General features: G+C 36.7%; 1 long non-coding RNA gene across 1 annotated transcript; it reads right to left on the bottom strand.

Moving 5' to 3' along the window:
• Nucleotides 1-2,251: 2,251 nt before the first annotated feature.
• Nucleotides 2,252-5,816, bottom strand: LOC144988753 (uncharacterized). The gene is made up of 2 exons (XR_013652740.1): nucleotides 5,418-5,816; nucleotides 2,252-2,388 (listed from the first exon to the last, which is right to left on the bottom strand). It is a non-coding gene; the product is annotated as an uncharacterized LOC144988753 (long non-coding RNA).
• Nucleotides 5,817-11,802: the final 5,986 nt, after the last annotated feature.

Genomic DNA, 11,802 nt, shown 5'->3' with positions numbered 1-11,802 from the left:
CTCCCTACCACGACAAAGGTGAATGAAGGTGGAAAGATTTCATGTCATCCATGGACACCAGTGAAGATCACAAATCATTGAAGAAAAAAGGTTCAGAGCTCTGTCTAGTGGGTCTGGATCACTTCAGGCACGCCCCACTATTTGAGAAGCACTGCCTTAAAGTAGTATTAGACTAGTATTAGACTATTTAGATTGGTTCTATGTTCCTTTATCTTATTTTTATTTTACTTATGTTTTTATTTATTTGTGTGCTATGTTCATTGTTTCTTTTTTCCCCTCTATTCTTTATTTTCTATGTTAATATGTTATGTTTGGCAATGGTGACTGATCTTCGAGGTAATATTGATTACATTATTATTGTTCGTTATTTAATGTATGATACCGCAATTGTCAATAAAGTTTTAAAAAAAACTTAGCGACGTTAACTCATTGGTCGTGGCAACTTACAGCCAATCAAATAGTGTGACGTCATCATTGGTCGAAGGACCCCGAAGGACCCCAAGAACATCCGGCAGCCCGAGAACATCCGGTACCCACACCATCTCTGGTGACTAGTAAATATTCTTCTTTGCATTTTTTTCTTTTAGTGGAGAGGCACCTTTCTGTGACCGACTCCATCTAGGGTTGAAACTGAGAAGTGCAACAGAGTTGAGCTGACATCCACTGAGTTTATGCAAAATCCCTATTGTGAGTAGTGTTAAGTATGGCAGAGAAAAAACAAAGAGTACACACAGTTTAAAGACAGAGTCTGAAACCTGAAATTATTTGAACATCTAAAAAATGCTACACACAAAATGTTGCAACAGCAGGAAGCAGAGAGAAATATCTGAGTATGTGTTTGTACCTATGTGAGTGCGTGACTGGTTGTGTAATAGGGAAACTGAAACGTACAAAACTAAAAAAATGTGACAGTAGTCTGCAAATCTGAAAGGGCAAACCGGATCTTTAGCTCAAAAATCTGACAGCTTTTAAAAATCGAAACAAATTTGTTTTCTGTAAAAATAAATAAATAAATTGACACACATCTTCTATACAGAAAAACATACAAATTAACGTGTTTGTGGCTTTTGACAGTTTCCTGTTATAGCTGACAGGAGTGGCACCCGGTGTGGTCTTCTGCTGCTGAAGCCCATCTGCATCAAGGCTATCTATCTATCTATCTATCTATCTATCTATCTATCTATCTATCTATCTATCTATCTATCTATCTATCTATCTATCTATCTATCTATCTATCTATCTATCTATCTATCTATCTATCTATCTATCTATCTATCTATCTATCTATCTATCTATCTATCTATCTATCTATCTATTGTTGGTTCGTTCGTAGTCACATTCATCAGTAGGCCTATAGCTCTAATATAATTTCTTCATTAGCTCCAGATCGATGCAGCTCTTCCTTGCGATTGCAGCACTGTTACGTAATCGTTTGAATGACGCACGTAAAATCCACTTTTGACGTAAACACAAACCGTAGTTCAAAACCGCGACAATCCTACAGATCCTCTCCACAGCTGCTTTGTCAGATTATACTCAAAAGTCAACGAGGACTGTTTTTTTTCTCTTTTTGGGGACGTAGGCTTTTTCGTGTTCGGATCAACTCTTCCGTCAGTTAAGTTTCAGGTTAACACCTACCTGTGTGCTGTTCAAGAGATTCAATAAACTCGTTCCTCTTAACTGCAACACGAACACCTCATTTACAATGCCTGGCTGACCTATTTGCGTGAATTTATTATTTTTTAGGCCATTTGATCTAAAGACAAAACGACTTTTCACGTTCAAATGAAAGAAAGGAAATATCTCTTAAAGTTTATTTGTTGTCAAAATGATTTTTGTTAGATTTTGTGAACGTTTTTGGTGATTATTTTAGTTTTAAAATATACACAGATAACAGTTTTTCTCACATCAGAATTGAAGTTTGCAAAAATGTGTGTGCATTTCTCAAAACAATTTGTACAAAGAGCAAAACACTATGGCTTTCTTGCAAAAGCCTGTAACTTGCTCAAAATCATTAGTTCATCTCTCAAAACTAAGTCTTTATGTCATTGAACATGTCAGTGCCATCAGAATGTCAAGTCCTTGTGTCATTGTCTACGAACAAGACAGTCAAATGACTTAGTCATGTTGTCAATATAACTGTGTACTTTAGAGGGAGGTTCTGATGTAAACTATGGCTAAAGTTTTGATGACAATTATTGTAAAATGTAATTTACACCTTTTTTGTTTGATTACAAGAGACTGGACAAGATTCACATTTACACTTTCATTGTTCATATTGTAATTTGTTGACAGAAGCCCGGTTGCTTTGAGAGGGTTGCGTCAGGAAGGGCATCCGGCGTAAAACATTGCCAAGTTTACCATGCGACTAGTTCGCTGTGGCGACCCCTGATGGGGAAAGGCGAAAGAGAAACAACATTGTAATTTGTTGACAGACCATGTCATACCAACATAGAAAAAACCCACTGCAAACAGTAACACAAAGGGAAAAAAAGATAGGACAATATTCTGTACAACAGTACAGTGCAGTAGGAATTGGTGTGGTCTTCCTACACCTCTTGTCGTTCATGTATGTTAGGCCACAAATTCTCATCCACATCACAGCAAATATCCTCTCTTGCAAAGCAGCGAAATATGTTTGTCACATTATGACAACTTGGTCAACCATTTTGCAGTTAATGACTTATATTATGAACTAATGACTAGGTGTTTTGAGGAGTAAGACTATTGCACAGTGAACTATATAATACATTTTGATCAACATGACATAAACAATTGATAATGTAGCAAAGAGCAGAGAATTGTACATAATCATTTGCATGGATGTACCAAAGCAATTGCAACTTGTTCAGAGAAGTGAGAAACTGCTTATATGATGTGCACAAGTGACATCATGATGTAAAGATTGAACAAATAGTTTTGGGAATTTCATTCTGATCTGAGAATTGTACTAAAGCGACTGAGAAAAACTGTAAAAAAATACTTATAGTGAGTTTAAGTGCAATTAATGTCTTCAGTTTAAAAACCATTTTTTCTCTGTGTTCCTGAAATTGAGTTTGTTAATCTTTTCCTCATCCACTTGGCACACGATGTCTTAATATAGATAACTGACATACATCTATTGTAGATGTCTGCTGGACATTTCAGACAACTCTATTATGTTACTCTATTAGAGGTCTACCAATATGTTCTGCATATAGAGGTCTCCTGTTTACCTGTAGTCACCTAGACTTGGGATATTTTTAGATGTTTATTGGAGAACACTTTAAATTATGTTGTAAAATAAATAAATAAATACCCATCACAGGTTCTCTGTGGTGGAACTGTATCTGGAGTCTTATCTTCAGGCTGATTTCTGAAGGTGGTTTCATGTATGTTTTGTTCCAGGCCAAAAGAAAAGACTGTCTTCACCATCTTCATGGTGGCCTCATCGGCCATCTGCATGATGTAGAACATGGCTGAACCTTTCTACCTCATCCAGCCAGGAAAACCAGGAGAACAAGGAGAAGGAGCTACTGCTGGAGATCCATGCTCAAAATAGGTGTCAACAATTTGATTCAGAGCATAATGAGAAGCAGACAGAATGGAGTGAAGCAGGGAACCTTTGGCCTGCCCAGCTCATTTTCTAAATAACAACAACAATCTTTTTCAAATGGCATTTTTTGTCTGCATTTATTTTATTTTTTTATTTTTATTTACAACAATTTAAATAAAGAAATACTCAAAAATGCAATTCAAGTTTAATTTTCCTGATATATGTCCTCAATCAATAAAAAAATGCCACAGGAATATGTTCAACCATCAAAAACATAATTTGTATGGGAGTGGGTCTGTAACTGTAACAAAATAAGGCAGATAATTTTAAAGATTCTGCTGTTTTACCTAATTATTACATTTCTTTTTTTCTGAGTTTATGAAAAAACTTTGAAAGTCTAACAAGTTTCATGTAAATATGTTTTCTTAAAAAAATGCTGCATACATTTCATTTGAAACACTTTATAATAATGAGAATGAGTTTCCTATATTACTGTGACTGGCATTTGATAAATTCTATAACACTTAGTTTTTTAATTAAAAAAGAAACCAGTGTCAGGAGCATCTATCAACCTTTACACTATGTTCTGTGATGCAGTGGTAGGTTGGCTGACCTCTAATCGGAATATTGCAGGTTCGATTCCCGTTGCCCATGTGTCAAAGTGTCCTTGGGCTAGAAAATCGCTAGACAAATCTGTGTAATTTACCATTTTATAAATTATTTTGCAAATGCAAATTACAGTTCTATCACAAACAGGAAGTTATTTGTTTTATTACACCAAACCTTTAATTAACTCATTTTCTAACCCACTTATTCCTGTCAAACATCACAGGAACCCTGCAGTCTTGTGAGCTACAAACTCCAATCACCCTGAGGATGATTGTGGATGTAAAGGGGAATCCAAAGTGCTGGGAAACATATGTCTAAGTATTTGGAAAAGAAATCCTGCATTAAAACAGGATTGTATAAGGTAAAAATTGATTCAACAAGAAGTTACTTGTTACACTTCCAAGTCAGTCTTCTTGTACTCCAATGAAATGTTGGAAGCGAGGGACAGTACATGAATCGCACAGCACCAAACAGAGGCATGAAGAACTAAATGATGAATAATTGTTCAAGAATAGAGGAGAGAAGGAGAAAAAAAGTAGATGAGAAAAGAGGACAGAACCCCTAGTTTCCCCAGCTTCAAACTTCTAGCAGCCTTTTAACAACCAATTGTTATTGTTAAGTTTAATATAAACATATTAACAGTAAGTTAAAAATTATCTGCTTACTAGCTAGTCTGGCATTAAGCCTGTCCAAAAATGAATGTTTGAAGCCTAACTTTAAATGTAGAAACTGAGTCGGCCTCTCTTACATGAGCTGGGAGTTTATTTCATAAAACAGGGGCTTGATGGCTAAAGGCTCTACCTCCAACTGTGCCTTAACAAATTCTAGGAACAACAACTAGTCGTGCATTTTGTGGGCATAGTGTTCTGTTTGGGTGATAAGGCACTATGTGGTCTTTGATATAGGATGGGGTCATACCATGTAAGGCCTTATAGGTAAGCTGGAGAATTTGAAGGTAACTTCTAGATTCAACTGAGAGCCAGTGAAGTGAAACTAACACAGGAGTGGTGTGATCTCTTCTGTTAGTTCCTGCTAACAATCTTGCTACTGCATTCTGAACAAGCTGGAGACTTCTTACTGAACTTTTAGGAAACAGTGCTAACAAAGACTTAGAGTAATCCCGCCTAGATGTAAAAAATGCATGGATGAGTTTTTCGGCATCACTGGTAGATACTATATTTCTGATCTTAGTTACATTACACAGGTGAAAAAATTCAGTTTTTCACGCCTGAGATATGTGAGCCTTAAATGATTAATTTGAGGCTATACTTACACCATCCAGGAAGACTATCTGATTAGATTACAGAGTATCTCTCAGTGACCTCAGTTTTTTCTTGGTATAGGAGGAGGTAATTGTCATCCAGGTCATGGTGTCTCTGATGCAGGCATTAAGTTTCATCCCTCTGTCTTCTTTCCTCTTCTTCTTTTCGGTCCAGTCCAACAAAAAACAGATACAAATATAATCAGTTTGAATAAAGTATGAATAAAGTTTAGCCTAAATTACAAAAAATAGTTTATACAACCCACTAACTGTAGTTCTTCACATGCATTTCACCCTCAACTGCTTTATCTGCATGGGTGGCTACAGTAAAGCTACACATTTGTTAGTCTTGCACTTCACAGTAACAGTATCATTTGCAGGTATGTAGGCTCCACCAAAGGCAATCTGCATGCTCTCCATGGGCTGCAACTGTGGTTGACCTGGTGATTCCTGGAAGGTGTTCTTAGGTAGCATCTGCACCAGTGTAGAGTTTGGCAACATTAAACCAAGAAAAACCAGTTTCACAGCCTCATCACTTATAGTGTCACCCTAAGATATTTAAATGATGTTCTTTCTAGCATATTATTCTACATCTTTTTCATTTTTCTTTGCCTTTTTTTAGGACTTGAGCCATCTTCATTTGTAGCAGATAAGGAAATGCTTACTGATTCCTAGAAGTTGATGTATGGGAGGTTACAAAGGTTGACTCAACTTGATTGATTGCATTCTATTCATTGGTTTCTGCAAGGCAGTTTTGCATTTTGTAAGTGCTGGTTTGACTGGTATGCTACAGGGAAAATAGAACTAGTTTTTATAGTTTAAGCATGAGCCTAATTTTCATCACCACAAAATCTCTCATTTTTCAGTTACAGTAAAGCCACTGTTTTTACATGCGATTGTGGTAACAAAGACTATAACTTGACTGATTTCAGATTTTTGAAGAACTTATGATCATCAACTTTAAACTCAATAAACTGCATTGTTTTAAGATGATTAATTTTGGAAGTTTACAAGCAAACTGGCTGTGGCATTAAGGTTTTTAGGCATTTGTGTTCAGATTTTCCATTGTATTGATGTCATAGATAAATTCATTTTTGCACTCTTATTTTTTCCTTTTGCAAAAAGTTAGTTGTTTTAACTCTTTGTTTAATTAAAATCAATCAATCTAGATTTTAAATTCGTCCCTAAAATAAAATAAGACATAAGCATTTCAAAAATGACACATTGTTGAAGGCTAACAAGAAGTCAGCCACTTTCTTGTGGGACTTGAAAAAACCTCAACATCTTTACCAAACCTAAACCTTCTAACAGGAACTCAGAATTCATAAAGTATGGTTTTCTGTCAAGTATTATAAGTCAGTCTTCAAAGTCAGAAAAGTGGAACCCTCTCTGCACTGACAGCGCAAACCAGGAAAACAAGGAGAACGAGGGGCTGACGTCATATTCATCCAACAACTCAGAGCTGACGACGCCCAGGCGGAGGACCCATCCTCAAAGTTAGTGTCAACAATTTGATTCAGAGCATGATGAGCAGCAGACAAGTAACATGATGCCTCTCCAATCTGATTGGTCTAAAAGTTTTCCAACACTCCAGTAGATGCATTAGGACAAGTTAAAGAAACAGCTTTTTCCCAGACAGACTAAAGAATTGAATTGGCAATTTTCTGATCCACAGGCTTTCAGTGTGCTCAGGGATGAAGAGAAGTAAGTCTAAACTGACATCTAGTGGTGAGATTGAAATGCCTCAGCTGAAAGAGGCTTCCTCACAGTTGCTTTGATGTAAAATGAAATGCAGAAATCAATATATTTCTCTCACTGTATGAAAAATGTTTGAAGGTCTAACAAGTTTCTTGTATAGATTATGTTTTTTTTAAAGATATTTCGTATTTTACTATGATTGGCATTTGATAAATTCTATAACAATCCATTCGTTTTTTTTAATTAAAAACAAACTGGTGTCAGGAGGAACTGTTGATCTTTACACTATGTTCTGTGGTGCAGTGGTCGACATCTGATCAGAAGAGTTTCAGGTTCGATTCCCCCCATCCATGTGTTGAGGTGTCCTTGGGCGAGAAGAGCGCTGGACAAATTTGTGTCATTTACCACTTTACCAATTATTTTGCAAATGCAAATTACATTTGTATCACAAACAGGAATTTATATGTTTCATTACACCAAACTTTACATTCATTCATCTTCTAAACCCACTTAATTCTGTTAAAGGTCGCTGGTACCCTGCAGCCTGCCAAGCTACAAACTCCAATGAACCTGAGGATGGTTTTGGACAAAGCGAGGAAGCCAAAGTGCCTGATCAAAAGTACTTGGTGATATGACGTATGTCTAAGTATTTGGAAAATAAATCCTTCATTAAAACAGGATGTTATAATGTAACATATAATGCAAGGATCTTTGTTTCTCTTTATTTACATAGCGTGCAGCTATTAAATCTCTCTGTTCCCAGTTAGATCTTAATCTTCTGAAGCATTGAACAATTTTTGAGTTCTTATGCTGGTTGTCAAAAGGTTAACAAGAGTAACTGTGCTATCCTATGACCCCACCCTTACATTAATGTGTTATCCCTACTATGACTAAGGTGGATAAAGGTGAAAAGGATTTCATGTAATCCATGGACACCAGTGAAGATCACAAATTATTGAAGAAAAAAGTTCAGCGCACTGTCTTGTGGGGTCTAGATGATCTCGCTCCCAATGTCAAAGTGGCTAGGATAGCACAAGGGTTACCTTTACTGAGCTTGATCTGAAAGCATGTTAATGAATGCACAAATTAAATTTGTTTTTATTTTAAGAAGTTCAATTCCAAAATTGGTAACACCCAAATCCACATTGCTTGTATCATTTTCACAAACACTTCTTGCAATATTAAATTGTGGGCCTAAGAAACTCATTTTAAGTACCAACAATTCAATTCTATTAAATTAGATAATTGAGACTAAATGCCTTTGTGTTTAACAACAACTAATACATTAGTTGTTTAAATCTATGTCCACTCCATCATGGGACATTACCTTTTCTAGGCATAAGTCTTTATTGATCTCTAAAGAAAAATTAGACTGTTACGGCAACATAGATATTTCACACTGTACTTCATTGTCAGTAGAAGATGAGCTAAAATAAGGCTAGAAAATAAAATAAGCTAATGCACTAATGGACTACATTATACATATACTATAAAAAGAATAAGCATAAAAATAAAAAAATAATAATCTTAAAAATAAGATTTAAAAAATTAGAAAATGTTTTTGCACAAGTGAGATTGTACCTTCAAAAATAATGTAAATGATTGCACAGACTGCTATTAAATTCTGATATTTTTGGACAAGAGAAGAGCAGTTAAAAACATCCACTATTGCACAAAGAAAACTAGTTCAAAGATAGTGCGATGGGAGCACAGGAAACCAAAACATAACAGCAGTAGTTCTTACCTGAAATAAGGTACCTTTAACTGTGGTTGTCTACGTTGTAACCACTAGAGGGCGCAAACTAGTAATTTTTTTGTACTGTACCAACTTCAAGTCTGGATAAATGAAGAGTGTTGTGTCAGGGAGGGCATCCTATGTAAAATCTTAAATCAAATTTGTGAATCATACCCATGACTCACAAATTAATGTTTGATTACAGCCTGGATTAATAACAATTAGAGCTGTAAGGGTCTGATGTTACATGTTGTCAGTTGTTATTCCTCACACGTTTGGCCTAAGTTAAAATAGAAGGAAACATTTGGAAGGATTGGAAGTAAGAGATACAAAGTATCCCCATACATAAGAAGTTAGGAACTGATACAGGCTTCAATAGGCCTGTTCATTGGGGGAGCAGAGCTGACTACAGAAGTTAAGTAATACTGTAATTTTCCAACACAGAGTAAAAAGAGACCACTGACTGCAAAGATGAAACATGGAAAAATGTACCCAGACAGCACAGGACTGGCTACACTTGTTTCACAAATCAGGGATCAGTCAGCCACACATTTGAGTTGTTCTATTGATTTCAGAATTAACCCTTGTGCTATCCTAGGCACTTTAACGTTGTGAGTTGGGTCATCTAGACCCCACAAGACAGTGTGCTGAACCTTTTTCCTTCAATAATTTGTGATCTTCACTGGTGTCCATGGATTACATGAAATCCTCTTCACCTTTATCCACCTTTGTCATGGTAGGGATAACACGTCAATGTAAGGGTGGGGTAATAGGACAAGGGTTAAACTGCGTGACCCCTCCCCCCCGGCATTCCAAACAGGAATTACCACTGGCTTTAAGATGCCAAAATCCTATAGACTTTTATAGAGAAATAAACAGCTATTACTTAGTCATTCTATTTGTCAGAATAAACAATCTTACTCTGCTACCTTTTTTCAAACATGTTCTTGTTTATCCTAATTTTTTCATGATATCTTCTCTGTCGTGCAAGTTATTCAAGTTGTAAACCAGGGGTCTTCAACTAAAATTTAAAGAGGTCCATGTAGAAGAAATTTCTTGAAGTTAAGGTCCAGAAAAATAAATTATGTGTAAATATTAAGGGTAAAATATCTTTAAGTAGCCGAAGATTGGTGGCACATCCACATGCAATTAATATCTAAATTTCACTTCAAACTAATTCAGTACAATTCAAAACGTTTTTATTTTAGTATAATGTCACATAACATAAAACACCTGGAACTGTGCGCCACACACACACATACACACACAGCAAGAACACTAACAGAACAACTGCCGACATCACCAAGAAAACTAGATGAAAGGAGCCCCCATTAGCCTCTTCCACAAATCAAACAACTCCCCTGAAGAATGTGCATTTGAACAAATGTTGGATGTTTTTCAGTCTATCAGGGTCTCATTTCAAAACTGGAAAATTCCTGCTTAATTCAGCCTTTCTATAGGAAAAATTCCTAAATATCCCTTTTACAAGTTTTCTCAGTTCAGCAACATCTTCAGCAGGTCGGCAACTATTTTTGATTGAATCTTAATTTTCTTTAAGCTTAAACTTTGTGATGAAGACTTTCCCAGTGACCCTTGTGCTATCCTAGGCACTTTACCATTGGGAGTTGGGTCATCTATTCTAGACCCACTAGACAGTGCTCTGAACCTTTTTTCTTCAATGATTTGTGAACCTCATTACATGAAATCTTTCCACCTTTATCCACCTTTGTCATGGTAGAGAGAACACTTCAATGTTAGGGTGGGGTCATCTAAGATAGCACAAGGGTTAACGTTAGAGTGGATTCTAACAACTGGACGCCAACTTCAGCTGCGTCCAACTTTTAAGGTGTGACGAATACATAAAGCAAAATAAAACAACACCACCGTTTTAAGACTGGCATTTTCTACTTACATTCTAAACTTGAATCCATCGTGTCTGCATCTTTATTATTGTGAGTCAGTCGCTGCATATTATGCAGATCGACTTGGTTTTTGGAAACAACTGCCTCCATAAATCCAGACGTCGAGGACGACTCCTGGTTTTGTCTGTAAACAACAGCTTTATGTTTCTTTGAAGTTGAATGCTCTTCTTCCTCACTGGCCCTTTTCTCCCCATAGAAACTTTCCAAACATGTCTTTTTGTTTGGCTTTTGTTAACTTTTAGCTTGGGCTTATAACTTAGCTAGCACTCATAGCGAGCAGCCGCTTTATGTCACAGACAGTGACATAGACAGTTTTATTTTGGATTTAAATTATAATTTAATAAAATTCTTGTGAAACGGTCTTGGTATATGGAAAAGCATTTTACTTTAAGTTTTTCTGGATGCTTTTAAATGTGACCATTGACCAAAGGTTGGTGGCAGCATTTTTTTGGGGTGGCCAGTGCTACCCTTGGGCACCATGTGGCGCATGTCTGTCCCCAAAGGCACTCTCTCCCTATATAAAACTTCCCTGGGCTTGTGGGGAGGTGGTTGGCAAAGGCCACACTGTGGGGGTTGGCCCCTTGGCAGTGGCACCTTCCCCCAGGGTTGTGCCACAGGTCTGCCCCCCTTCCTTTCTCCCAGTTTTATTGGCACTATAGAGCCCTTTGGTGGGAGGGCAATTAGGCAACAAAATATATAAACAACAGGTGTCGATACAAACCATCAACCACCAAATTTTATTATACCTTTTAGAACAGGAGCGCACACACTCTTCTTCAAGTTTTGAACTGAATTAGACAAATATTTTGAATAAAAAGGATAAATTCGGATGACAACATGCTAAAAGGTTTTAATTGGATCCATCTGTTACTAGTTGTCGTGTGCGGTGTGCCGACAACCCAAAAAACATTCTGTTGTGGGTTGTGTTTGTGTTTGACTGACCTCAGGCCAGTGGAGAAAAATAACGCATACTAGCAGGTAGATCCATAGTTAGGAGTCTGACACTTAATGCTCCCACCTTTATGAAGATGATGTCATAGTT

The sequence above is a fragment of the Oryzias latipes genome, chromosome 21 (genome assembly GCF_053564925.1).
Source record: "Oryzias latipes strain Hd-rR chromosome 21, Olatipes_Hd-rR_3.1".
Classification (NCBI taxonomy): Eukaryota; Metazoa; Chordata; class Actinopteri; order Beloniformes; family Adrianichthyidae; genus Oryzias; species Oryzias latipes.
The sequence above is the reverse complement of the archived record's forward strand: the minus strand, read 5'-3'. Positions and strand labels throughout refer to the sequence as shown.